This window comes from Dipodomys merriami, unplaced genomic scaffold (genome assembly GCF_024711535.1).
Source record: "Dipodomys merriami isolate MVZ:Mamm:240054 unplaced genomic scaffold, mDipMer1.0.p SCAF_61, whole genome shotgun sequence".
NCBI lineage: Eukaryota > Metazoa > Chordata > Mammalia > Rodentia > Heteromyidae > Dipodomys > Dipodomys merriami.
In genome coordinates this window covers 1402709-1427459 of record NW_027206191.1, presented here as the reverse complement: position 1 = coordinate 1427459, position 24751 = coordinate 1402709, and positions in this window count along the sequence as shown.

Here is a 24751-nt window from a genome sequence, read left to right as displayed (position 1 = left end):
GGTAAAGGTTACGATTAGGGTGAGTGGGAGGTTTAGGGTTAGGGTTAGGTTGAGGGTGAGGCTGAGATTGAGGTTTAAGGTGAGGGTAAGGGTGAGTGTGAGGGGAGGGTTAGGTTTCCGGTTAGGGTTAGGCTGAGGGTGAGGGTGTGTTTCAGTGTTTGAATTAGTGTTAGGTTTAGGGTTAGGCTGAGGGTAAGGGTGAGGGTGAGAGTGATGGTTAGTGTTAGGGTAAAGGTGAGGGATAGGGTTATTGTGAGGTTTAGGGTGAGGATGAGGTTAAAGTTTAGGTTTAGGGTTAGGGTGAGGGGGATGGTTAGGGTTACTGTTAGGGTTAGGATGAGGGTTAGGGTTAAGTTAAGGGTTAGTTTTAGGGTGAGAGTTAGTGTTAATGTTAGGGTTATGTTTAGGGTAAGGGTTATGGTGAGGGTGAGGGTTAGGGTTAGGGTGAGGTTTAGGGTTAGTGTGAGGTTTAAGTTTAGGATTAGGGTTAGGGTTAGGGCTAGGGTGAGGGTGAGGGTTCAGATTAGGCTTAGGGTTAGGGTGAGGTTTAGGGTTAGGTTTAGGTTTAGGGTTAGTGTGAGTGGTAGGATTAGGGTAAGGGTGAGGGTTAGGTTTAGTGTGAGTGTTATGGTTAGGGATAGTGTTAGGGTGAGGGTAAGGGTTAGGATGAGGGTAGGGTGAGAGTGAAGTTTAGGGTTAGCATGAGTGTTATGGTGAGGGTGAGGGTGAGGGTTGATGTTAGGTTGAAGGTGAGGTTGAGGGTAAGAGTTAGGGTTAGGTTTAGGGTGAGGGATAGAATGAGGGTTTGGGTGAGGGTGAGTGTTGGGTTGTGGGTGAGGGTTAGGGTAAATGTGAGGGTTAGGTTCACAGGGAGGGTTAGTGTGAGGGCGAGGGTTAAGGTTAGGGTTAGGTTGATGGTTATGTTTCGTATTAGTGTTAGGTTGAGGGTTAGGGTGAGGGGTATAGTTAGTGTTGGTGTGAGGGTAATGATTAGTGTGAGGGTTAGGGTTAGGGTTAGGGTTAGAGTGAGGGTAAGGATTAGGGTGAGGTTTAGGTTTAGTGTTAGATTTAGGGTTTGGGTTAGTCTGAGGGTGAGGGTGAGTGTAAGGGTTAGGGTTAGGTTTAGAGTGAGTGGTAGGTTTAGTCTTAGGTTTAGGATAAGTGTTAAGGTGAGGGGTAGGTTTAGGGTTAGGGTGAGGGTTAGGGTTAGGGTGAGGGTAAGGGTTTGGGTGAGGTTTAGGATGAGGGAGAGGGTTAGTGTGAGTGTTAACGCTGGGGTGAGTGTTAGCGTTAGGGTGAGGGGAGGGCTAGGGTGAGGATGAGGGTTAGGGTGAGTGTGAGGTTTAGGCTGTGGGTTAGGGTTAGTGTTAGGGTAAGGGTTACGGTTAGGATGAGGGTTAAGTTTAGGTTGAGGTTGAGGCTGAGGATGAGGTTTAAAGTGAGGGGGAGGGTTAGGGAGAGGGTGAGGGTTAGGGTTCTGGTTAGGGTTAGTTTGAGGGTGACGGTGAGGCTTAGTGTTTGGATTCGTTTTAGGGTTAGGGTTAGGCTCAGTGTGAGCTTGAGGTTGAGGGTGATGGTTAGTGTTAGGGTGAGGGTGAGGGTTGGGTTTATTGTGAGGGATAGGGTGAGGATGAGGGTAAGGTTTAGGTTAAGGGTTAGGGGGAGGGGGAGTGTTAGGGTTAGGGTTAAGGTTAGGGTGATGGTTAGGGTGAGGGTTAGGATAAAGTTTAGGGTTAGGTTTAGGGTGAGGGTTAGGGTTAATGTTAGGGTCCGGTTAGATTAAGCATTATGGTTAGCGTTTCGGTTAGGTGTATGGTGAGGTTTATGGTTAGGTTATGGTGAGGGTTAGGGTTAAGTTTAGAGTGAGGGTGAGGGTGAGGGTTAGTGTTGGGGTTAGGGTTAGGGTGAGGGTGAGGGTGAGGCTTAGTGTTAGGTTTAGTTTTAGTCTTAGGTTGAGGGTTAGGGTTAGGGTTAGGGTTAAGTTTAGGGTTAGGGTGAGGGTTAGTGTTAGGGTTAGGGTTAGGGTGAGGGTGAGGGTTATGGTTAGACTTCCTTTAGGGTGAGGGTTAGGGTGAGGGTTATGGTTAATGTTAGGGTTAGAGTAAGAGTGAGGGTGAGGTTTAGGTTTAGGGTTAGGGTGAGGCTTAGGGCTGGGGTGAGGGTTAGGGTTAGGGTAATATTAGGGTGATGTTGAGGGTGAGGCTGAGGGTTAGGGTGATCGTGAGGGTGAGGGAGAGGGTTAGGGATAGGAATAGGTTTAGGGTTCGGATGAGGGTGAAGGTGAGCGTTTGGGTTAGGATTAATGTTAGGGTTAGGGTTAGGCTGAGGGTGAGGGTGAGGGTGAGGGTTAGCGTTAGGTTTACAGTGAGAGTAAGTGTTAGGTTGAGGGTTTGTTTTAGAGTGAGTGTTAGGTTTAGCCTGTGAGTTAGGGTGAGGGTTAGAATGAGTGTTAGACTGAATGTTAGGGTTAGTGTTCGTGTGAGGGTTAGGTTTAGTCTGAGGGTTAGTGTTAGGTTTAAGGTTAGGGTTAGGGTTACGGTTAGGATTACGGTTAGGGTGAGGTTTAGCGATAATGTGAGGATTAGGGTTAGGGTTTGGGTTAGGTTTCGGGTTAGGGTGACCGGTAGGGTTAGGGTTAGGTTGAGGGTTAGGGTTAGTGTGAAGGTTAGAGTTAGGGTTGGGGTTAGGGTGAGGGTAAGGGTTAGGGTGAGGGTTAGGGTTAGGGTTAGGTGAGGGCTAGGGTGAGGTTGAGGGTTAAAGTTTGGGTAATGGTTAGGGTTAGGGTTAGCATGAGTATGAGGTTTAGTCTTAGGGTTGGGGTTAGGGTTAGGGTGAGGCTCAGGGTTAGGTTCACGGTTAGGGTTAGGGTTTGGGTGTGTGTAAGGGTTAGGGTGAGGTTTATGGTGAGGGAGTGGTTTAGGGTTAGCCTTAGGGTTAGGGTGAGTGTTCGGGCTAGGTTTAGGGTTAGGGCGAGGATTAGGGTTAGGGTTAGTGTGGGTGTGAGGGTGAATGTTAGGGTTTGGTGAGGGTTAGAGTTAGGGTGAGGGTTAGGGTTGTGTAAGGGTTAGGGTTAGGGTTAGGGTGAGGGTCAGGTTTAGGGTTAGGGTTACAGTTGAGTGTTAGTGTGAGAGGTAGGGTTATGTTTAGGGTGAGAATTAGGGTTAGTGTGAGTTTTAGGGTTAGGGTTCGGGTGAGGGTTAGGGTTAGGGTGACCTTTAGGGTGAGGTGTAGGGTTCGGGTTAGGGTTAGGGTGAGGTTGAGGGTGAAGCTGAATGTTAGGGTGAGGGTTAGGGATCGGGATAGGGTTCGGGTTCGGGTGAGGGTAAAGGTGAGCGTTAGGTTTAGGATTAGTTTAAGGTTTAGGTTTAGGCTGAGGGTGAGGGTGAGGCTTAGGGTCAGTGTTAGGGTGAGAGTAAGTGAAAGGGTGAGGGTTAGGGTGAGAGTGAGGGTTAGAGTTAGCCTGAGTGTTATGGTGAGGGTTATGGTGAGGGTTAGGGTGAGGGTTAGGCTGAGGGTTAGGCTTCGGTGAGGGTTAGATTTAGGGTGAGTGTTAGGGTGGGGGTAAGGGTTATGTTTAGGGTGAAGGTTAGAGTTAATGTGGTTGTTTGGGTTAGGGTTCAGGTTCGGGTTAGGGTTAGGGTGATGTTTTGGGTGAGGGTGAGGGTGAGGGTTAGGGTGAGGGTGAGGGTGAGTGTTAGGTTTAGGCTTAGAATTAGGGTGAGAGCTAAGTTGAGGGTGAGCGTTAGGGTTAGGGTTAGCAATAGGGTGAGAATTAGGGTTAGGTTTAGGATTAGAGTGAGGGTTAGTCTGAGGGGCAGGTTTAGGTTTAGGGTGATTTATAGGTTTAGTATCAGGGTTAGGGGTAGGGTTAAGGTAATGGTTAAGGTGAGGGTAAGTGTGAGGGTGATGGTTAGGATGAGGGTGAAGGTTAGGTTTAGCTTTTTGGTTAGGGTGAGGGTTAGGTTAAGGTTAGGGTTAGGATAAGGTTGAGGGCAAGGGTTAGGGTTAGGGTTAGTTTGAGGCTCAGGGTTAGGGTGAGGGTTAGGATTAGGGTTAGGGTTAGCGTCAGGGTTAAGGTTAGGGTTAGGTTTAGGATGAGTGTTAGGGTGAGGTGTAGGTTTATGATTAGGTTGAGGGTTAGGGTTAAGTTGATGGTTAGGGTGAAGTTTATGATTAGGGATAGGGTTAGGGTTAGGATTAGTGTGAGTGTTAGGGTTAGGGTGAGTATAAGGGTTAGGGTGAGGTTTAGGGTTCGTGTGAGGGTTAGGGTTAAGTTGAGGGTTTGGATTAGGGTTAGACTGAGGATGAGGATGAGGGTGAGGGTGAGGGTTTGGGTGAGGGTGAGGGTTAGGTTTAGGGTTAGGGTTAGCGTGAGAGTTATGAGTAGGGTTAGTTTTAAAATGAACGTTAGGGTGAGGGGTAGGGATATGCTTAGGGTGACGGTTAGGGTGAGGATGAGGGTTAGGGTTAGTCTTAGGTTTAGGGTGAGGGTAAGCGTTAGTGTGAGGGTTATGTTGAGGGTGAGTGTTAGGGTTAGGGTTAGGGTGAGTGTTAGTGTGAGGGTTATGGTTAGAGTTAGGGTTAGCGTGAGGGTTAGGGTGAAGGTAAGGTTAAGGGTGAAGGTTAGTGTGAGGGTGAGTGTTAGGTTTAGGTTTAGGCTTAGGGTGTGGTTTAGGATCAGGGTGAGGGTTAGGGTTAGCGTGAGGGTTGGGGTTATGGTGAGGGTTAGGTTTAGGGTTAGAGTTAGGGTGTGATTTAGAGTTAGTGTGAGGATTAGGGTTAGGGTTAGGTTTAGGTTTAGGGTTATGGAGAGGGGTAGGGTTAGGTTGAAGTTTAGGTTTACTGTGAGGGTTAGGGTAAGGGTTGGGGATAGGGTTAGGGTGAGGGTAAGGGTTAGGGTGAGGGTAAGGGTTAGGGTGAGGATTAGGATTAGGGTGAGTATAAGCTTTAGGTTGAGGTTTAGAGTTAGGGTGAGGTCTAGGGTGAGGTTGAGGGTTAAGGTTTGGTTTAGGGTTAATTTTAGCGTTAGGTTGATGGTGAGATTTAGGTTTAGGATTAGTGTTAGCTTTAGGGTTAGGCTTAGGGTTAGGGTGAGAGTGAGCAAGAGGTTTAGGGTGAGGGTTAGGGTAAGGGTTAGGGTGAGGGTTAGGGTTAGGGTGATGTTTAGGGTGAGGGTGAGTTTTAGGGTTAGGGTGAGTGTTCGGGTAAGGGTGAATGTTAGGGTGTGGGTGAGAGTTAGGTTTAGGGTGAGTGTTAGGTTTGATGGTGAGGCATAGGTTGACGGTGAGGGTTATGGTGAGGTTGAGGGTTAGGGTTAGGTTTAGGCTTAGTGTGAGCGTTAAGGATAGGTTTGGGGTTAGTTTTAGGGTGAGTGTAAGGTTTAGGGTGAGGTTAAGGGTTAGTTTTTGGGTTAGGCTGAGGGTGAAGAAGAGGGGGAGGGGGCGGGTTAGGGTTAGGTTTAGAGTTAAGGTTAGGGTGAGGGTGAGTGTGAGCATTAGGTTTAGGTTTACGGTTAGGGTTAGGTTTTGGCTGTGGGTGAGGGTGAGGGTGAGTGTGACAGTTAGGGTGAGGGTTAAGTTTAAGGTTAGAGTGAGGTTTAGGGTTAGTGTGAGGATTAAGGTTAGTGTTAGGGTTAGGGTTAGGGTAAGGGTGAGGGGTATGGTTAGGTTTAGGGTGAGGGTTAGGGTTAGTGTGAGTGTTAGGGTTAGAGTTGGGGTTAGGGTTAGGATGAGAGTAATGATTAGGGTGAGGTTTAGGGTGAGGGTGAGGGTTAGATTTAGACTTAGGATTAGGGTTAAGGTTACAGTGAGGGGTACGGTTAGTGTGAGGGTTAGTGTTAGGGTTGGGATTAGGGTTAGGGTGAATATCAGTTTTAGGGTGAGTGTTAGGGTTATGGTGAGGTTTAGGGTTAAGGTGAGGGTAAGGGTTAGGTTGAGGGTCAGGGTTAGGTTTGGGGTTAGGATTAGGGTGAGAGTAAGTGTCAGGGTGAGGGTTAAGGTTAGGGTTAGGTTTAGGTTTAGAGTTAGGGTTAGAGTGAGGGTGAGATTTAGGCTTAGTATTAGTGTTAGTTTTAGGGTTAGGCTTAGGGTGATTGTGAGGGTGAGGTTCAGGGTGAGGGTTAGGTTGAGGGTTAGGGTTAGGGTGAGGGTTAAGGTTACGTTTAATGTTAGGGTGAGTGTGAGGGGGAGGGTTGGGGTTCGGTGAGGGTTAGAGTTAGGGTGTGGTTTATGGTTAGGATTGGGTAAGGGTTAGAGTTAGGGTGAGGTTGAGGGTGAGGTTGAGGGTTAGGTTTATGATTAGGATTAGGGTGAGGGTGAGGATGAAGGTGAGGATTTCGTGTTAGGGTGAGGGTTAGGGTTAGGTTTAGGGTTAGCCTGAGGGTTAGGGTGAGTGTTAGGGCAGAGTTACGGTTAAGATGAGGGTTAGGGTTAGTGTGAGGTTTAGGGTTTGGTTTAGGGTTAGGTTTCGGGTTAGGGTCAAGGTGAGGGTTAGGTTTAGGGTGAGGATTACGTTTAGGTATAGTGTTTGGGTTAGGGTGTGAATTAGGGTGAGGGTAAGTGTTAGGGTTAGGGTTAGGGATAGGGTGAGGATTAGGATTAGTGTTAGGGTTAGGGTGAGGGTTAGGCTGAGTGGTATTTTTAGGGTTAGGGTGAAGGTTAGGCTGAGTGGTAGGGTTAGGGTTAGGGTTAGGCTGAGTGTTAGGTTGAGGGTTAGGGTAAAGTTTAGGGTTATGTTTAGAGTTATTGTTAGGGTTAGGGTGAGGGTCAAGGTCAGGAACAGGGGGAGGGTGAAGTTTAGAGTTAGGGTTAGGTTTAGGGTGAGGTTGAGAGTTAGAGTTAGTGTTAGGATTAGCATTGGGTTTAGGGTTATGCTGAGGGTGAAGGGGAGCGGGAGGGGGCGGGTGATGGTTAGGTTTAGGGTAAAGGTTAGAGTGAGGGTTAGGGTTAGGTTTAGGGTTATTGTAAGGTTTAGGGTGAGGGTGAGGTTGAGGTTGAAGGGGAGGGGTAAGGGTAGGGGGAGTTTTAGATTTAGGGTTAGGTTTTGGGTGAGGGTGAGAGTGAGGGTTAGGGTTAGGGTGAGGGTTAGGGTTAGGGTTAGGGTGAGTGTTAGGATTACGTTTAGGGTGAGGGTGATGGTGAGGCTGAGGGTTAGGTTTAGGGTTAGGGTTAGCGTGAGGGTGAGCATTATGGTTAGGATTAGGGTTAGCGTTAGGGTTAGGCTTAGGGTGAGGGTGAGGGTGAGTGTGAGGGTTAGCGTGAGGTTTAGGGTTAGGGTAAATGTTAGGGTGAGTTTTACGTTTAGTGTGAGGATTAGGTTTATGGTTAGGGTTAGGTTTAGGCTTAGGGTGGGGGGTAGGGTTAGGGTTAGTGTGTGGGTTAATGTTAGTGTGAGGGTTATGGTTTGGGGTGGGGGGTAGGGTTAGGGTTAGTGTGTGGGTTAATGTTAGTGTGAGGGTTATGGTTTGGTGTGGGCTTAGGTTTAGGGTGAGGGTAAAGGTTAGGGTGAGGGTAAGAGTTAGTTTGAGGGTTAGGGTTCGTGTTGGATTTAGGGTTGGGGTGAGGGTAAGGGTTAGTGTGAGGGATAAGGTTAGGCTTAGGGTTATGGTTAGAGTTAGGGTAAGTGTGAGGGTGAGATTTAGGTTTAGGATTAGTGTTAGTTTTAGGGTTAGGCTTAGGGTGAGGTTGCAGGTGAGGTTGAGGGTGAGGGTTAGGATTAGTGTTAGGGTGAGTGTTCAGGTGAGGGTGAGGTTAAGGGAGTGGGTGAAGGTTAAGGTTAGTTTGAGGGTTAGGGTGATGGTGAGGGTTGGGATGAGGGTTAGGATTAGGGTTAGGTTAGGGTTAGTGTTAGTGTTAGGGTTAGGGAGAGGTTTAGTGTGAGGGTGAGTGTTAGAGTTAGACTTAGGGTTAGGGTTAGGGTTGGGGAGAGGGTTAGGGTTAGTGTGAGGTTTAGGCTTAGTGTTGGAGTTAGGGTTAAGGTGAGGGTAAGGTTTAGGGGCAGGGTTAGGTTTAGGGTGAGGGTTAAGTTTAAGGTGAGGGTAAGGGTTAGGTTTAAGGTTAGGGTGAGGTTTAGGGTTAGGATTAGGGGGAGTGTAAGGGTTAGGATGAGGGTTAGGGTTAGGGTGAAGTTTAGGTTGAGGGTGTGGTTTAGGGTTAGGCTGAGTGTTCCAGTGTGGGTGAGGGTTAGGGTGTGTGTGAGAGTTATTGTTAGGGTGAGGGTTTGGGTGACGGTGAGGGTTATAGTGAGGGTGAGGGTTATTGTTAGCTTTAGGGTTAGGGATAGGATTAGTGTGAGGATTAGAATTAGCTTTAGGATAGGTTTAGGGTTAGGGTAAGGTTTCAGGAGTGGTTTAGGGTGAGGGTGAGGGTTAGAGTTAGCCTTTGGGTTAGGGTTAGGTTTAGGGTGAGGGTTAGAGTTAGGTTTAGGTTTAGGATGAAGGTTAGGGTTAGGGTTAGGTTTAGGGTTAAGGTGAGTTTGAGAGTGAATGTTAGGGTTCAGTGATGGTTAGAGTTAGGGTGAAGTTTTGGGTGAGGTTTGGGTAAGGGTTAGAGTTAGGGTGAGGGTGAGGGTGAGGGTTAGGGTTGGGATTAGGGCTAGGGTTTGGCTTAGGATTAGGCTTAGGGTTAGGCATAGACTGAGGGTGAGGGTGAGGGTGAGGGTTGGGATTGTGTTAGGGTGAGGGTTAGGCTTAGGTTTAGGGTGAGGGTGAAGTTTGGGTTAGGTTTACGGTATGGGTTAGGATGAGTGTTAGGGTGAGTGGTATTGTTACCATTAGGGTGAGGGTTAGGTTTACTGTGAGCGTTAGGGTTAGGTTTAGGGTTAGAGTGATGGTAAGCATTAGTTTGAGGGTTAGAGTGAGGGTGAGGTTTAGGTTTAGGGTTAGGGTGAGGGTTAGGTTGAGTGTTAGGGTTTGGTTTAGGTTTAGGATGAGGGTAAGTGTTAGGGCTAGGTTTAGGATTAGGTTTACGGTAAGGGTGTGGGTGAGGGTAAGGTTTAGGTTGAGGGTTAAGGTGACAGTGAGGGTTAATGTCAGGGTGAGGGTTAGGGTTAATTTTAGTGTTAGGGTGAGGGTTAGGCTGAGGGGTAGAGTTAGGTTTAGGGTGAGGGTTAGTTTTAGTCTGAGCGTTAGGGTTAGGGTTAAGGTTACCGTTAAGATGAGGGTAAGGGTTACGTTGAGATTTAAGGTGAGGTTGAGTTTTAGTGTTATCATTTCGGTTAGGGTGAGGGTTAGGGTGAGGTTGAGGGTTAGGGTTAGGGTAAGGTTGAGGGTGAGGGTTAGGGTTAAGGTTAGGGTGAGGGTTAGGGTTAGGGTGAGGGTTAGGGTTAGGGTTATGGTGAGGGTGAAGGTGAGACTGAGGGTTAGGGTGAGGGTGCAGGTGAGCGTGAGGGTAAGTGTTAGGGTTAGGTTTAGTGTGAGGGTGAGGGTGAGCGTTAGGGTTAGGATTAGATTTAGGGTTAGGGTTAGGCTGTGGGTGAGGGTGAGGGTTAGGATTAGGGTTAGGGTGAGGGTAAATTTTAGAGTGAGGGTTAGGATGAGAGTGAGGGTTATGGTTAGTCTGAGTGTTAGGGTGAGGGTTAGGGTGAGGGTTAGGCTGAGGGGTAGGTTTATGGTTATGTTGAGGTGTCAGTTTAATCTGAGGGTTAGGTTTAGTGTTAACTATAGGGTTAGGGTGAGGGTAAGGGTTAGAGTAGTGTTAGGGATAAGGTTAGGGTTAGGGTGAGGTTTAGGGTTAGTGTGAGGATTAGAGTTAGGGTTAGGGTTAGGTTTAGGGTTAGTGTGAGGGGTAGGGTTAGGTTTAGGGTTAGGGTTATGGTTAGTGTGAGGTTTAGGTTTAGAGTTGGGGTTGGGGTTAGGGTGAATTTAAGGGTTAGGGTGAGTGTTAGGGTTAGGGTGAGGGTTAGGCTTAAGGTGAGGATAAGGGTTAGGTTGAGGGTTAGGGTGAGGGTTAGGGTAAGGTTTAGGTTGAGTGCTAGGGTGAGGGTGAGGGTTAAGGTTAGGGTTAGGGTTAGAGTTAGGGTGAGGCTGAGGGTGAGATTTAGGTTTAGGACTAATGTTAGTTTTACAGTTATGTTTAGGGCGAGTGTGAGGATGAGGTTGAGTGTGAGTGTGAGGATGAGGTTTAGTGTGAGGGTTAGGATGAGGGTTAGGATTATGGTTAGGGTGGGGGTTAGTGTTAGTGTTATGATTAAGGTGAGGGTGAGGTTTACGGTTAGGGTGAGTTTTGCCTGAGGGTGAGGATTAGGTTGTGGGTGAGGGTTACTTTTAGGGTGAGGGTTAGGTTGACAGTGAGGGTTAAGGTTAGGATGAGGTTTAGGTTGCAATTTAGGGTTAGGGTAAGGGTTAGGATTTGTGTGAGGGTTAGGTTTACGGTTAAGGTTAGAGTGAGTGTAAGAGTTATGGAGAGGTTTAGGGTGAGGTTGAGGGTTAGAGTTAGACTTAGGTTTAGGGTGAGGGTTAGGGTGATGGTTACAGTTAGGTTTAGGGTTAGGGTTAGGGTGAGGGTGAAGGTTAGTGTTAGTGTTAGGGTGAGTGTGAGGGTGAGGGTTAGGGTTCGGTGAGGGTTAATGTTAGGGTGAGGGTTAGGGTTGAGGAAGGCTTAGAGTTAGGGTGAGGGTGAGGGTGAGGGTTAGGGTTAGGATTAGTGTTAGGGTTAGGGTTAGGATTAGGTTTAGGTTTAGGGTTAGACTCAGGGTGATGGTGAGGGTGAGTGTGAGGTTTGGGATTAGGGTGAGGGTTAGGGTTAGGTTTAGGGTTAGGATGAATGTTAGGGTTAGGGGTAGGGTTAGAGTTAGGGTGATGCTTAGGTTTAGTGTGAGGGTTAGGGTTAGCTTTTGGGTTAGGGTTAGGGTGAGGGTAAGTGTTATTGTGAGGGTTAAGGTGAGCGTGAGGGTCAGGTTTAGGGTGAGTTTGAGGTTGAGATTTAGGGTTAGGTTTAGGGTTAGGTTGAGGGTTATGGTGATGTTTAGGTTTAGGGTTAGGGTGATGGTTAGTGTTAGGGTTAGGGTAAGGGTTTGGTTTAGGTTTAGGGTTAGATTTACTGTTCGGGTGAGGGTTAGGGTAAGGTTTAGGGTTAGGTTTAGGTTTATTGTTAGGGTTAGGTTGTTGGTGAGTGTGAGGGTGAGGTGTAGGTTTAGGGTTAGGTTTAGGGTGAGGTGAGATTAAGAATTAGGGTTAGGATTAGGATTAGGGTTAGGGTAAGGCTGAGGTGGAGAGGGAGGGGGAGGAGGCTGTTTAGGCATTGGGTTAGGGTTATGTTAGGGTTATTGTTATTGTAAGGGTTAGGGTGAGGGTGAGAGTGAGTGGAGAGCGAGGTTTAGGGTTAGAGTTAGGTTTAAGGTGAGGGTGAGAGTGTGGGTTACGGTTAGGATTTGGATTAAAGTTAGGGTTAGGCTGAAATTGAGAGTGAGGGGGAGAGTGAGAGTTAGGGTTAGTTAGGGTTAGTGTTAGCCTTAGGGAGAAAGTGAGGTTGAGATTTAGGTTTAGGATTAGTGTTAGGTTTAGGGTTAGGCTTAGGGTTACAGTGAGGATGAGGGTGAGGGTGAGGTTTAGATTGAGGGTTAGGGTTAGGTTTAGGGTGAAGGTTAGGTTTAGTGTGATGTTTAGGGTGAGGATGAGTTTTCGGTGAGGGTGAGTGTTCAGGTGAGGGTGAGGCTTAGGGTGTGGGTGAGGCTTAGGGTTAGGGTTAGGGTTGGGTAGAGGTTTAGATTTATGTTTAGGATTACTGTGAGGGTTAGTGTTAGTGTTAGAGTGAGGGTAAGGGTTAGGGTGAGTATTAGTGTGAGGGTGAGGCTTAGGTTTAGAATGAGGGTTAGGGTTAGGTTTAGGCTTGGGGTGAGGGTGAGGTTGAGGGTTATGGTTAGTGTGAACGTTGGGTTTAGGGTGAGGATTAGGGTTAGGGTTAGGTTTAGGGTGAGTTTTAGGGTGAGGGTTAGGGTACGGTGAGGGTTAGAGATAGGGTGAGGGTGAGGGTTGTGTAAGGGTAAGGGTTAGAATGAGGTTAATGGTGAGGGTTAGGGTTAGCATTAGGGTTAGGTTTAGGGTTTGACCGAGGATGATGGTGAGGGTGCGGGTGAAGGTTTGAGTTAGGGATAGAGTTATGGTGAGGGTGATGGTTAGGATTAGGGTAAGGGTTAGGATGAGGGCTAGGATGAGGGTTAGGGTGAGGATTAGGAATAATGTTATGGTTATTGTTAGGGTTAGTGTTAGGGTGATGTTGAGGTTGAGGGTGAGGGTGAGGATGAAGTTGAGATTGAGTCCTAGGGTTAGGTTTAGGGTGAGGGTGAGAGTGAGGGTTAGGGTTTGGGTCAGGATTAGTGTGAGGGTTAGGGTTTGGTGAGTGTTAGGGTGAGAGCTAGGATGAGGATGAGGGTTAGGGTGATGGTTAGGCTGAGGGTACGTTAGGGTTAGGTTTAGAGTGAGGGTGAGAGTGAGGGTTAGGGTTAGGGTTAGGTTTAGGGTGAAGAGTATGGTAAAGGTTAAGGTTAGGTTGAGAGTGAGCATTAAGGTGAGGTTTAGGATTAAGGTTAGGGTTAGGTTGAGGGTAAGGGTCAGCGTGAGCGTTAGGGTTAGGGTGAGGGTTAGGGTTTGGAGAAGGGTTACGTTTAGTGTTAGGGTGAGGGCTAGGTTGAGGGTGAGGGTTTGGGTTAGGGATACGGATAGGGTGAGGATTAGGTTTAGGGTTTGGGTTAGGGTGAGGGTTAGGGTGAGGGGTAGTGTTAGGTTTAGGGTGAGGGTTAGGTTTAGTTTGAGGGTGAGGGTTAGGTTGAGGTTTAGGGTTAGGGTTAAGGTTACTGTTAGGGTTAGAGTGAGGTTAAAGGTGAGGGTGAGGGTGAGGGTGAGGTTTAGGTTTAGGGTTAGGTTTAGGGTGAGGGTGAGAGTGAGGGTTAGGGTTAGGATTAGGATTAGGGTTAGGGTTAAGGTGAGGGTGAAAGTGAGGGTGAGGGGGAGGGTTAGGATATTTGCTGGGGTTAGGGTTATGGTGAGGGTTAGTGTTAGGTTTAGGGTTAGGATTATTTTTAGGTTTATGGGGAGGGGGAGGGGTAGGAGAGGGGGAGGTTTACGGTTAGGGTTAGGTTTAGGGTGAGGGATATGGTGAGTGTTAGGGTTAGAATTAGGATTATGGTTAGGGTTAGGCTGAGGGTGAGGGGGAGGGGAAGGGTTATGATTATGGTTAGGATTAGGGTGAGTGTGAGTGTCAGGGTTAGTTTGAGTGTTAGGGTTAGGATTAGGGTGAGAGAAAATTTTTGGATGAGGGTTAGGGTGAGGGTGAAGTTTAGGCTTAGGGTTAGGGTTAGGATTAGTGTGTGAGTGAGGGTGAGGGTTAGGGTTATGGTGAGTTTTAGTGTTAGGGTGAGGGTGAGGAATAAGGTTAGAGTTAGTGTGAGGGTGTGGGTGAGGGTGAGGGTTAGGGTTAGGTTTACGGTTAGGGTGAGGGTGAGGGTGAGGGTGATGGGTAGGGTTAGGATTAGAATTAGGGTTAGGGTTACGGTTAGGCTGAAGTTGAGGGTGAGGTTGAGGGTTAGGGTTAGGGTTAAGGTTAGGGTGAGGGCAAGAGTAAGAGTAAGGGTTAGGGTGAGCGTGAGGGTGAGGGTGAATATTTAGGTAAGGTAAGGGTTAGGGTTAGGGTTATTGTGAGGATTAGGGTGAGGGTGAGGGTTAGAGTGAGGGTTAGGGTTAGGGTGAGGGTTAGGGTTAGGGTAGGGTGAGGGTTTGGTTAGGGTGATGTTTAGGTTGAGGGTGAAGTTTAGGATGAGTTTGAGAGTAAGGGTGAGGGTTAGGGTTAATGTTAGTGTTAGGTGAGGGCTAGGGTGAGGATAAGTGTTAGGGGTAGGTTTAGGGATAGGGTGAGAATTAGGGTTAGGGTTAGTGTTAGGGTGAGGGTTAGGGTTAGGGTGAAGTTCAGGCTGAGGGGTAGGTTTAGGGTTAGTGTGAGGGTTTGGTTTAGTCTGAGGGTAAGTGTTAAGTTTAGGATTAGGTTTAGGTTGAGGTTAAGTGTTAGGGTAAGGTTGAGGGTTAGGGTTAGCATTAGGGTTAGGGTGGTGGTTAGGGTGAGGGTTAGGTTTAGGTTTATGTTGAGAATGAAGGTGACGATTAGGTTTAGGGTTAGGGTGAGGTTTAGGTTTAGGGTGAGTGATACGGTTAGGGTTAGGGTGAGGGTTAGGTTTAGTCTGAGGGTTACTGGTTTAGTTTGAGGTTAAAGGTTAGGGTAAGGGTGAGGGTGAGGGTGAGGGTTAGGGTTAGCATTAGGGTTAGGGTGAGTGGTAGGGTGAGGATTAGTTTTAGGTTTAGGTTGAGGGTGAAGGTGAGGGTTAGGATAAGGGTTAGGGTGAGATTTAGGTATAGGGTGAGGGACACGTTTAGGGTTCGGGTTAGGGTGAGGGTGAGGCTGAAGTTTAGGGTGAGGGTGAGGGTGAGAGTGATGGTGTGGGTTAGGGTTAGGGTTAGGTTTAGGGTGAAGGTGATGGTGAGAGTTAAGTTCAGGATTAGGGTTAGGGTTTCGGTTAGGCTGAGGGTGAGCCTGAGGGTGAGGTTTAGGGTTAGGGTGAGTGTTAGAGTTAGTGGAAGGGTTAGGGTGAGGGCGAGATTAAGGTTTGGGTTGAGGGTTAGAGTGAGGGTGAGGGTTAGGGTTAGCGTTAGGGTTAGGGGGAGGGTTAGGGTTAATGTTAGGGTTTTGGGTAAAAGTGAGGGTTAGTGTTAATGTTAGGTTTCAGATTAGGGTGAGGGTTAGGGTTAGTATGAGGGTTAGAGTGAGGGTGAGTGTAAGGGTTAGGTTGAGTGTTAGGGGAAGGGGGAGGGTTAGCATCAGGGTTTAGGTTAGGGTGAGGGTTAGGTAGATGGTTAAGGTTAAGGTTAGGGTTAAGGTTAGGGTGAGGGTTATGTTTAATGTTAGGGACAGTGTTAGGGTAAGGGTTAGGTTGAGGGTGAGGGTTAGGGTTAGGAGTGAGGGTTAGGGTTAGGGTTAGGGTGAGGGTGAGGTTGAGGGTGAAGGTTAGGGCTAGTGTTAGGGTGAGGGTTAGGTTTAGGGTGAGTGTTAGGGTTAGTGTTGCGGTTATGGTGAGTGTGATGGTGAGGCTGAGGGTTAGGTTGAGGGTGAGCGTGAAGGTGAGGGTTATGGTTTGGGTTACGGTTAGGGTGAGGGTGAGGGTTAGGATTAGGGTTACAGTTAGGGTGAGGGTGAGGGTCAGGTTTAGTATTAGGGTGAGGGTTAGGTTTTGAATGAGGGTGAGGGTGAGGGTTAGGCTGAGTGTTAGGGTTAGTGTGAGGGTTAGTGTCAGCTTTAGGGTTAGTGTGACGATTAGGGTTAGGTTATGGTTAAGTTTAGGGTTAGGGTGAGAGTTAGTGTTAGTGTGAGGGTTAAGGTTAGGGTTGTGCTTAGGGTTAGTGTGAGGGTAACGGTTAGGGTGAGGGTAAGTGTTAGGTTGAGGCTGATGGTTAGGGTTGGGGTTAGGGTTAGGGTGAGGGTAAGGGTTAGAGTGAGGGTTAAGGTTAGGTTTAGGGTTAGCGTTAGGGTGAGGGTGAGGGTGAGATTTAGGTTTAGGGTGAGGGATAGTGTGAGGGTTAGGGTTAGGATTAGGATTAGGGTTAGGGTTAGGGTGAAAGTGAGGGGAATGGGGAGGGTTAGGTTCAGGCTTAGGGTTAGGGTGAGTGTGAGGGTTAGGGTTAGTGTAAGCATTAGGGATAGGATAAGGGTGAGGGAAAATGTTTGGGTGAGGGTTAGGGTAAGGGTGAAGTTTAGGCTTAGGGTTAGGGTTAGGATTAGTGTGTGGGTGAGTTTGAGGATTAGGGTTATGGTGAGGTTTAGGGTACGGGTTCGGGTTCGGGTTAGTGTTAGAGTTAGTGTGAGGGTGTAGGTGAGGGTTGGGTTAGGGTTAGTTTTAGGGTTAGGGTGAGGGTGAGGGTGAGGTTGAGGGGTAGGTTTAGCATTAGGGTTAGGCTGAAGTTGAGGGTGAGGTTGAGGGTTAGGGTTAGGGTTAAGGTTAGCGTGAGGGCTAGAGTAAGAGTGAGCGTTAGGTTGAGCGTGAGAGTGAGCGTGAGTTTTTCGGTAAGGTATGAGTTAGGGTTAGGATTAGTGTGATGATTAGGGTGAGGGTGAGGGTTAGGGTGAGGGTTACTGTTAGGGTGAGGGTTCGGGTTAGGGTAGGGTGAGCATTTACTTAGGGTGATGTTTAGGTTGAGGGTGAAGTTTAGGATGAGGTGGTGGGTAAGGTGGGTTTTAGGGTTATTGTTAGAGTTAGGTGAGGGCTAGGGTGAGGGTGAGGTTTAGGGGTAGAGTTAGGGATAGGGTGAGAATTAGGGTTAGGCTTAGTGTTAGGGTGAGGGTTCGGGTTACGGTGAGGGTTAGGCTGATGTGTAAGGTTAGGGTTAGGGTCAGGGTTATGTTTAATCTGAGGGTTAAAGCTAAGTTTAGGGTTAGGTTTAGCCTGAGTTAAAGGGTTTGGGTAAGGGTGAGTGTGAGGGTGAGGGTTGGGATTAGCATTAGGGTTAGGGTGAGGGTTAGGGTTAGGGTTAGGTTTAGGGTTGGGGATACCCTTAGGGAGATAGTGAGGGTGAGTTTTAGGTTTAGGATTAGTGGTAGGTTTAGGGTTAGGCTTAGGATTAGAGTGAGGGGAGGGTGAGGGAGAGGTTTAGGGTGAGGTTTAGGGTAAGGTTTAGGGTGAGGTTAGGGTTAGGGTGATGTTTAGGGTGAGGGTGAATTTTAGGTTGAGGTTGAGTGTTCAGGTGAGGGTGAGGGTAAGGGTGTGGGTGAGGGTTAGAGTTAGGGTGAGGGTTAGGGTGAGGTTAAGGGTGAGGGCTAGGGTGAGGGTGAGGGTTAAGTTTAGGGTTAGGGTTAGCATTATGATGAGGATGAGGGTGAGATTTAGGTTTAGGACTAGTGTTAAATTTAGGGTTAGGCTTAGGGTGAGTGTGAGGATGAGGTTGAGGGTGAGGGTTAGGGTGAGGATCAGGGTTAGGGTTAGGGTGGGGGGTTAGTGTTATTGTGATGATTAAGGTCAGGGTGAGGTTTAGGGTTATGGAGAGTGTTCGGGTGAGGGTGAGGATTAGGTTGTGGGTGAGGGTTCGGTTTAGGGTGAGGGTTAGGGTGACGGTGAGGGTTAGGGGGAGGCCGAGGGTTACGGTTAGGGTTAGGATGAGGGTTAGCTTGCAATTTAGGGTTAGGGTGAGTGTTAGGTGTAGGATTAGGGTTAGGGTGAGGTTCAGGGTCAGGGTGAGGGTTAGGGTTAGGGTGAGGGTTAGGGTTAGTTTGAGGTTTAGGTTTAGGTTTAGGGTTGATGTTAGGGTTAGAGTTAGTGTTCGGGTGAGGGTTAGGGTAAGCTTTAGGGTTAGGTTTAGTAAATTGTTGAGGTTAGGGTGAGGGTTAGGGTGAGGGTGAGGTTTATTGTTAGGGTTAGGTTTGGGGTGAGGGTGAGAGTGAGAATTAGGGTTAGGATTAGTATTAGGGTTAGGGTTATGTTGAGGTGGAGAGGGATCGGGAGGGTGCGGTTTAGGCATAGGATTAGGTTTAGTGTTAGTGTTAGTGTTAGGGTTAGGGTTACGGTTAGGGTTATTGTTAGGGTTAGGGTGAGGGTGAGAGTGAGGGTTGGGGTAGGGGGAGGGCGAGGTTTAGGGTTAGGGTTAGATTTAATGTGAGGGTGAGAGTGTGGGTTAGGGTTCGGATTTGGATTATGGTTAGGGTTAGGCTGAGGGTGAGGTTGAGGATGAGGTTGAGGGTGAGGGTGAAGTTGAGGGTTACTGTTAGGTTTAGTGTGAGGGTGAGAGTGAGGGTTAGGGTTAGGGTTAGGATTAGTGTGAGGGTTAGGGTTAGGGTTGGTGTGAGGGATAGGGTCAGCGTGAGTGTTAGGTTGAAAGCTAGGGTGAGGATGTGGTTTAGGGTTAGGGATAGGGTGATGGTTAGGCTGAGAAGTAGGTTAAGGGTTAGGTTTAGGGTGAGGGTGAGAGTGAGGGTTAAGGTTTGGATTAGGCTTAGAGTTCGGTTTGGGCTGAGGTTGAGGTTGAGGAGGAGGGTTAGGTTTAGAGCTGGGGTTAGGGTTAGGGTTAGAGTAAGGGTTAGGGTTATTTTTCGAATTAGGATGAAAGAGAGTTTGAGGGTGAGGGGGAGGTTTAGGGTTAGGTTTAGGTTTAGGTTGAGGATGAGATTGAGTTTTAGTGATAGTATTGGGATTAGGGTTAGGTTTAGGCTGTGGGTGAGGGTGAGGGTGAAGGGAGGGTTAGGCTTAGGGTTAAGTTAATGGTTAGAGTTAGGATGAGCGTTAACGTGAGGAATAGGGTTAGGGTTAGGGGTAGGGTAAGGGTAAGGTTTAGGGTGAAGTTTAGGGTGAATTTGAGGGTTAGGATGAGGGTTAGGTTTGGGTTAGGATTAGGCTTAATGTAAGGGTGACGGTGAGGGTGAGGGTTAGGGTTACGATTAGGGTTAGGGTTAGGGTTAGATTGAGGGTGAGGGTGAGGGTGAGGGTTTGGGTTAGGGTGAGGGTTAGGGTTAGGGTTAGGGTTAGGTTTAGGGTGAGGGTCAGGTTGAGTGTTAGAGTTAGGGTTAGGTTTAGGATGAAGGTTAGGTTGAGGGGTACTGTTATGTTTAGGGTGAGGTTTAGTGTTATGGTTAGGGTGAGGGTTAGGTTTAGGGTTTGTGTGAGGGTAAGGGTTAGCGTGAGGGTTAGAGTGAGGGTTATGGTTATGGTTAGGGTTAGGGTTAGGGTGAGGAGTATAGTAAAGTTTAGGTTTAGGGTGAGAGTGAGGGTTAAGGTGAAGGTTAGGGTTATTGTTAGGGTTAGGTTTAGGGTTAGGGTTAGGGTGAGGGCTAGGGTGAGTGTGAAGGTTAGGGTTAGGGGAAGGGTCAGGTTTAGGGTAGGTTTAGGGTGAGGGCTAGCCTGAGGGTGAGGGTTAGGGTAGGTTTAGGGATAGGGTGAGGATTAGGTTTAGTATTAGGGTTAGGTTGAGTGTTAGGGTGAGGGTGAGGGTGAGGGTTAGGGTGTGTGAGTGTTAGGGTTAGAGTGAGGTTTAGGGTTAGTTTGAGGGTTAGGGTTAGGGTTAGGGTTAGGGTTAGTGTGAGTGTTAGAGTGAGGGTGAGGGTAAGGGATAGTTTGAGGCTTAGGGTGAGGAGGATGATTAGGGCTAGGGGTAGAATAAGGGATAGGGTGAGAATTAGGGTTAGTGTTAGTGTTAGGGTGAGGGTTAGGCTGAGGGGTAGGGTTAGGGTTAGGGTGAGGATTAGTTTTAGTGTGAGGGTTAGGGTTACGGTGAGTGTTAGGGTTCGGATTAGGTTTAGGGTTATTTTTATGGTTAGGATGAGGTTAAAGGTGAGGGTGAGGGTGAGGGTGAGGGTGAGTTTTAGGATTAGGGTTAGGTTTAGCGTGAGGGTGAGAGTGAGGGTTAGGTTTAGGATTAGGATTAGGTTTAGGGTAGGCTGAGGGTGAGAGTGAGGGGGAGGGGGAGGATTAGTTTTAGTGATGGGGTTAGGGTTAGGGTGAGTTTTAGTGTTAGGGTTTGGGTTAGGATTATTGTTAGGGTTTGGGTGAGGGTGAGGGGGATGGGAGGGGGAGGTTTACGGTTAGGGTTAGGTTTAGGCTGAGGGATAGGGTTAGGGTTAGGGTTAGGCTTAGGATTAGGGTTAGGGTTAGGCTGAGGGTGAGGGTAAGGCGGAGGGTTAGGGTTAGGGTTAGGGTTAAGGTGAGTGTGAGGGTTAGTGTTAGTGTGAGCGTTGGGGTTAGGATTATGGTGAGGGAAAATGTTTGGGTGAGGGTTAGGGTGAGGGTGATGCTTAGGCTTATTAGGGTTAGGATTAGTGTGTGGGTGAGGGTGAGGGTTAGGGTTATGGTGAGGTTTAGGTTTAGGATGACGGTTACAGTTAGGTTTAGAATTAGTGTGAGGGTGTGGGTGAAGTTGAGGGTTAGGGTTAGGTTTATGTTTAGGGTGAGGGTGAGGGTGAGGGCGATGGGTAGGGTAAGTGTTAGGGTTAGGGTTTGGGTTAAGGTAAGGCTGAAGTTGAAGGTGAGGTTTATGTTTAGGGTTCAACTTAGGGTGAGGGCAAGAATATGAGTGAGGGCTAGGGTGAGCATGAGGGTGAGGGTGAGTTTTTCGTTAAGGTAAAGGTTAGGGTCAGGATTATTCTGAGGATTAGGGTGAGGGTGAGGGTTAGAGTGAGAGTTGGGTTTAGGGTGAGGGTTAGGGTTAGGGTAGGGTTTGTGCTTGTTTAGGGTGATGTTTAGGGTGAGGGTGAAGGTTAGGATGATGGTGAGAGTAAGAGTGAGGGTTAGGGTTAGTGTTAGAGTTAGGTGAAGGCTAGTGTGAAGGTGAGGGTTAGGTATAGTGTTAGGGATAGGGTGAGAATTAGGGTTAAGTTTAGTGTTATGGTGAGGGTTAGGGTTAGGGTGAGGGTTAGGCTTAGTGGTAGGGTTAGGGTTAGTGTGAGGGTTAGGTTTAGTCTGAGGGTTAGTGTTAAGTTTAGGTTTAGGTTTAAGGTGAGGTTAAGGGTTAGGTTAAGGGTGAGGGTGAGGGTGAGGTTGAGGTTAGGGTTAGCATTAGGGTAAGGGTGGTGGTTAGGGTGTGGGTTAGGTTTGGGTTTAGGTTGAGGGTGAAGGTGTGGGTTAGGTTAAGGTTTAGGGTGAGATTTAGTTTTAGGGTGAAAGTTACGGTTAGGGTTAGGGTGAGGGTGACCGTGAGGGTGAGGCTGAAGTTTAGGGTGAGGGTGAGGGTGAGGGTATGGATTAGGTTTAGGTTTAGGTTTAAGGTGAAGGTGAGGGTGGGTTAAGGTTAGGATTAGTGTTAGGGTTTGGGTTAGGCTGAATTGAGCCTGAGGGTGAGGGTAAGGCTTAGGGTTAGGGTGTGTGTTAGAGTTAGTATGAGGGATAGGGTGAGGGCGAGATTAAGGGTTTGGTTGAGGGTTAGGGTGAGGATGAGGGTAAGGGTTAGGTTGAGGGTTAGGGGGAGGGTAAAGTTGAGGATTAGGTTTAAGTTTAGGTTTAGGGTTAGGGTGAGAGTTATGGTTAATGTTAGGGTTAGGATTAGGTTAAGGGTTAGGGTGAGGGTGAGAGGTAGGGTTAGGGTGAGTGTTAGGGTTAAGTTGAGGGTTAGGGTTAGGATTAGGGTTAGGGTGAGGACTAGAGTGAGGGTTATAGTTAGGGTTAGGCTTAGGTTTAGGGTGAGGTTTAGGGTTACTGTTAGGGTTAGTGTGAGGGATAGGATTAGGATTAGGGTGAGGGTTAGCTTTAGTGTGAGGGTTAGGGTTAGTTTTAGGGTTAGGGTTAGGGTGAGGGTAAGGGTTAGGGTGAGGTTTAGTTTGAGAATGAGGGTTAAAGTTAGCGTGAGGTTTAGGGTGAGGGTTATGGTGAGGGATAGGGTTAGGTTTAGGGTTAAAGTTACTGTGAGGGTGACTGTTAGGGTTAGGGTTAGTGTGAGGGTTATGGTTAGGGTTAGTGTTAGGGTGAGGGTTAGGGTTAGGGTAAGGTTTATTGTTAGCTTTAGGGTTAGTCTGAGGGTGAGGGTGATGGTGAGGGTGAGGTAAAGGGTAAGGTTTTGGTTTAGAGGGTGTGAGTGAGGGTTAGGTTTAGGATTAGGATTAGGTTTTGGGTTAGACTGAGGGTGACGGTGAGTTTGAGGGTTAGGGATAGTGTTAGGGTGAGGTTTAGGGTTAGGGTGAGGTGTAGGGTAGGGTTAGAGTTAGGATGAGTGTGTGGGTGAGGGTTAGTGTTAGGGTTAGGTGTAGGGGTAATGTGAGAGTGAGGGTGAGGTGATGGGTTAAGATTAGGGTTAGGGTTAGGCTTATGCTGAGGGTGAGAATGAGGTTGAGGGTTTGGTTTAGGGTTATTAGGGTGAGGGCTAGAGTGAGGGTGAGGGTTAGGGTGAGGTTGAGGGTGAGGTTTTCGGTTAGGTAAGGGTTAGCGTTAGGGTTTATGTGAGGATTAGGGTAAGGGGTAGGGCGAGTGTTAGGGTTAGGGTAAGGGTTATGGTTAGTGTATGTTGAGGGTTGGTTTAGGGTGATGTTTACGATGAGGCTGTTGGTTAGGATGAGGGTGAGGGCAAGGGTATGGATTAGGATTAGGGTTAGAATTAAGTGAGGGATAGGGTGAGGTTGAGGGTTAGGGGTAGGTTTAGGGATAGGGTGAAAATTAGGGTTAGGGTTAGGGTGAGGGTGAGCATTAGGTTAAGGGTTAGGCTGAGAGGTAGGCTTAGGATTAGGGTGAGCGTTAGGTTTAGTCTGAGGGTTAGGGTTAAGTTTAGGGTTAGGGTTAGGGTGAGTGTTAGGTTTAGGGTTAGGGTTAGGGTGAGGGTCGGGGTGAAGGTTGTCATTAGGGTTAGGATTTACAAGGAGATGTTCACCAGGAACACCAGGAGGCCTGCCAGCAGCCAGATTCTGAAATTCTTCCTAAGAAGCCTTGAAAAGGAGTGAAACGCACCTATCTTGCAATAACTCAGAACCTCATTCTGAGTGTTTCCGGCAGAAGTCATTCAGCTGAACACAACCGTGGACTAACTAGAGCCTGATATAGCCAGTGCTGTCCATAGTCCTGGATGGACAGTGATCGCGTAACAAACAACTGAGCTCTAGTTCTCCAAACTTTTACAGAATGCCATAAGTAGAGGTAAAATTTACTGCTCAGGTTGAGTAGAGTGTAGCCGTCAAAGCTGTAATCAGTAGCACTCAGGTGAGAAGAACGGGAAGCAGATATTCCCAGTCAGCTGGCAGGGTCCTACAGGGACAAGCAGGTGCAATTGTGCAGCACTGCAAACTGCGTACCCTTGCCAAACTTCAAGGGTGTAGAAGAAACCACGGCGGATTTACAAGGAGATGTTGACCCTGAACACCCAGAGGCCTGCCAGCAGTAAGATTTGGGTGAAGTTTAGGGTGAGGGTGAGGGTGATGGTTAGGTTTAGGTTTCAGGATTGGGTTAGGATTAGCGTGAGGGTGAGGGTGAGCATGAGCATGAGGGTTAGTGTGAAGGTTAGTTTGTGGCTGAGGCTGAGGTTGTGGGTGAGGGTGAGCGTGAGGGTGAGGGTGAGGGTTAGGGTTAGGGTTATGGATAGGATTATGGTAAGGGTGAGGGTTAGGGTTAATGTGAGGGTGAGGGTTAGGGTTAGGGTGAGGGTTACACATAGGTTTAGGGTGAGGGGGAGGGTTAGGTGAGGGTTAGGGTTAAGGATAGGGTTAGGGTAAGGGTGAGGGTTAGGGTTAATGTTAGGGTGAGGATTAGGGTGAGGGTTAGGGTTAGTGTGTGGGTTAGTGTGAGAATGAGGGTTCGAGTTAGCGGGAGTGTTAGGGTGAGTGTTAGGGTGAGTATTAGCGTGAGGGTTAGGGTTAGTGTTAGGGTTTTGGTGAGGGTGACTGTTAGGATTAGGGTTAGGCTGAGGGTGAGGGTGACTGTGAATGTGAGGTTTAGGGTTACGGTTCGTTTTAGGGTGAGGGTGAGGGTGAAGGTTAGGGTTAGGATTAGGGTTAGGTTTAGGGTTAGGCTGGGGATGAGGGGGAGGGTGAGTGTTAGGGCTAGTGTTAGGGTGAGGTGTAGGGTTAGGGTGAGAGTTAGGGTTAGAGTTAGGGTGAGGGTGTGGGTGAGGGTGAGGGTTAGGACTAGCTTTATGGTTAGGGTGAGGGTGAGGGTGATGGTTAGGGTGAGGTTAGGGTTAGGGTGAGGTTTAGTGTTATGGTGAGGTTTAGGGTTAGGGTTAGAGTTAGGGTGAGTGTTAGGGTGAGTGTGTGGGTGAGGGTGAGGGTTAGGGTTAGGTTTAGGGGTAGGGTAAGGGTGAGGGTGAAGGGTAGGGTTAGGATTAAGGTTAGGGTTATGGTTAGGCTGAGGGTGAGGGTGAGGTTCAGGTTTAGGTTTATGGTTAAGGTTAGGGTGAGGGCTAGGGTGAGGGTGAGGTTTAGGGTGAGGGTGAGGGTGAGGTTTTCAGTTATGTAAGCTTTAGGGTTAGGGTTAGTGTGAGGATTAGGGTGAGGGTGAGGTTTAGGGTGAGTGTTAGGGTTAGCTTGAGGGTGACGGTTAGGGTGAGGGTGTGGGAAAGGGTGAGGGTTAGGGTTAGGGTTAGAGATGAGTGAGAGCTACTGTGAGGGTTAGGGTTAGGGGTAGGGTTAGGGATAGGGTGAGAATTAGGTTTAGTTTAAGGGAGAGCATTAGGTTTAGGGTGAGGGTTAGGCTGAGGGGTAGAGTTAGGATTAGGGTGAGGGTTAGGTTTAGTCTGAGGGTTAGAGTTAGGGTGAGGATAAGGGTTAGGGTGAGGGTTAGCGTTAGGGTGAGGTTTAGGGTTAGCGTCAGGGTTAGGGTGAGTATTAGGGTGATGGTTAGGGCGTGAGGGATAATGTTAGGGTTAGGTTTAGTGTGAGGATGAGGGTGTGGCTGAAGTTTAGGGTGAGGGTGAGGGTGAGGTTTTGGGTTAGGGTTAGGGTTAGGCTGAGCTTGATGGTGAGGGTGAGGGTGAGGGTTAGGGTTAGGATTAGGGTTAGGGTGAGGGTTATGCTGAGGGTGAGCGTGAGTGAGAGGGTAAAGGTTAGGATTAGGATTAGGATGAGGGTTATAGTGTGAGGGTTAAAGTGAGTGTGAGAGCAAGGGTTAGGTTGAGGTTTAGGGTGAGGGTGAGGGTTAGTGTTAGGTTTAGGGTTAGGGAGAGGGTTAGGTTGAGGGTTAGGGTTAAGGTTAAGCTTAGCGTTAGGGTGAGGTTTAGGATTAATGTTAGGGTTAGGGTTAGGGTAATGGTTAGGGTGAAGGCTAGCGTGAGGGTTAGGGTTAGTGAGAGGGTTAGAGAGAGGGTGAGGGTAATGGACAGTTT